Source organism: Catharus ustulatus, unplaced genomic scaffold (assembly GCF_009819885.2).
Source record: "Catharus ustulatus isolate bCatUst1 unplaced genomic scaffold, bCatUst1.pri.v2 scaffold_122_arrow_ctg1, whole genome shotgun sequence".
NCBI lineage: Eukaryota > Metazoa > Chordata > Aves > Passeriformes > Turdidae > Catharus > Catharus ustulatus.
In genome coordinates this window covers 38,249-40,543 of record NW_024879468.1, presented here as the reverse complement: position 1 = coordinate 40,543, position 2,295 = coordinate 38,249, and the positions used below count along the sequence as shown (strand labels likewise).

Here is a 2,295-nt window from a genome sequence, read left to right as displayed (position 1 = left end):
TGGAGATCTAGGGAAAATAAACGTGGAAACACACATGGACAGAGAGTGTAGCTCTGCTCAAAGGGTTTATTGATTATTCAGGGGAAATGGCCCAGGGCTCAAAGGGGTCAGGGGGTTCCTCCAGGGATGATCATCTCCTCATGCCACCAGAGGGGATCAGGACACCGCAGTCCCACAACTTGCCAATGCCTAAAAATCAAACCCCAGAAGGTGACCTCTGGTGCCCACTGGGATATGAGAGGGCCCCTGTCCCCACCCCTCTCCCTGCAGGCACAGCTCACCTAGGCACCCAGAGAGGCAGCCAGGCGCTTCTGTCGCAGAACAGCCTCCAGCCTTTCAACAACTGGGGGCTGGGGACAAACACAGCGTTAGAGACACACTGGGGGCACTGGGCTGCACTGGGAGGTGGGGGAAAGCACGGGGGGCCTTGGGGAAGGGGCCTGCGGGGAGCAGTGGGGTGCAGGAGCTGCTGTGCTCGTGCCCAGAAGCACTGGGGACCTGGCCAAGAGGCACAGCTGGGGCAGGGGCTGTGTCCTGGGACATCCAGGAGGGTGCTGAGGGGACAGGGATGGGAATGGAATGGGGATCAGGGAAAGGGGAGGATCTGTAGGGCAGGGGAGTTGTCTGGTGGGTCAGTAGGGGTGCACTGGGCTGTGCTGGGACACACTGGGATGCTCTGGGGTGTGGTGGCCATACAAGGGGAGGGTCTGGCACTGGCAGAACTCGTGGTACCCACCAGAGGCGTCTCCAGGATGGCGACATTGTCTAAATCAATCTGCAGAGAGAACAGGAGACCTCGCTGGGCACTTACATGGCCCAGTGCCAGTGAGAGATGGGGGGACACAACTGCCCCCCAAATTCCCTGAGGGGATGCCCTCCAATCCCAGCACCCCACTCACCTCCCGCAGATCATCCTGGGTTCCTTCCAGCAGCGCCTGGGAAAGGAGAGCAAAGGTTTGGTCAGGATGGGACCTTGTGGGGCTGTGGGGGGACAGGAGTGCAGGGAAGAGGGCAGGTGCAATGGGATGGGAACTCAGGGCCTCCTAGGAGATGTGTTTAGGGTGGGGGGAGACCCAGAGACACTGAACAGGGATCAGTGGAGGGCCCAAGGGACTGGGCTGGGGGGCGTGGAAGGGGCTTGGTGTGAGGTACAGGAAAGGAGAAAGGAATTGCAGGGCAGGGACATGGGAGTGCCGGGGAGGGAATGAGTGGGGACAGAAGAATGAGGATGTGTGGGGACAAAAGCTACAGGACCCAGAGAGGATTTGGGGAGTGGGGGTGAGTCAGGGAATTGTTGAAGGGGACCCTGCTGCAGTGGCCAGGAGTGCAGGAAGAAAGGCAAAGGATTGAAGGGGGACACAGAAGTAAAGCCCTCGGGAATGGTCAGTGGGAGGTGTTTGGGGAGCCTGGACAGGACACAGAGAAGGGAAGAGGGAGGGAATTTCTGAAGGGACTCAAAGGGTGGGATGGGATGGGATTGGATGGGATGGGATTGGATGGGATGGGATGGAATGCGATGGGATGGGATGGGATAGGTGGTGACAAAGAGCAGGGTATGAAGACAGCGTTTGGCTGCTGCCTCACCTCGTTCTGTGCCGGAAGGCACAGCAGGATGGAGAACAGCAGGGCCACGCTGAGCACAGCCACCTTCATCTTCCTCTCACTCTGGGCAGTGCTGGCTGAGGCTGCAGCAGGGCAGCAGCACCTTTATCCCTGCTGGGACTCCTCCCTGCGCCCTCCCTGACAGCCCCCAGGCCAAAGCCTGGCTTGGCACAGCCCTCAGCCCTGGCCACAAGCCCAGCCCTGGCACAGAGTCCATCCCAGCTGTGGCACGGACCCAGCCCCTCTGCCCACATCCCTGCAGCTTCCTGCACGGGGCAGCTGTCCATGGAGGGGACTGGGCACCCGGGGGGCGAAGGGGTGCAGGCAGGGATCCAAAGGCAGCCAGGGACCCTGTGGGGACAGCCCTCACTTCAATCCATCCTCCAACAGCCCCCAGCGCCACATTCACCTTCTCCCTGTACCCCTCACTTTCAAGGGCTTTTCCTTCAACACAGCCCAGAGCTGACCCCAGCCATTCACCCAGCGGCTCTGAGCAGAATCATTACTGTCTCCCCTCCTGCGCCATGAGCAAACAGGAAATGCACTGACCCCTCCTCTTGGGACAAACAGATTCCAGAATCTCAGAAATCTGGGACATGATAGGACAACAGTGTCATGACCCTAGGAAATAGCCAGGTGATTTGGATCTCCAGTCACACTGGGCAGCACTGGGAAATGATGATCGCCTGAAGA

General features: G+C 59.6%; 1 long non-coding RNA gene across 1 annotated transcript; it reads right to left on the bottom strand.

Moving 5' to 3' along the window:
• Window positions 1-254: 254 nt before the first annotated feature.
• On the bottom strand, window positions 255-1,790 carry LOC117011373. Its single transcript, XR_004420938.2, has 4 exons — window positions 1,585-1,790; window positions 900-935; window positions 737-775; window positions 255-350 (listed from the first exon to the last, which is right to left on the bottom strand). It is a non-coding gene; the product is annotated as an uncharacterized LOC117011373 (long non-coding RNA).
• Window positions 1,791-2,295: the final 505 nt, after the last annotated feature.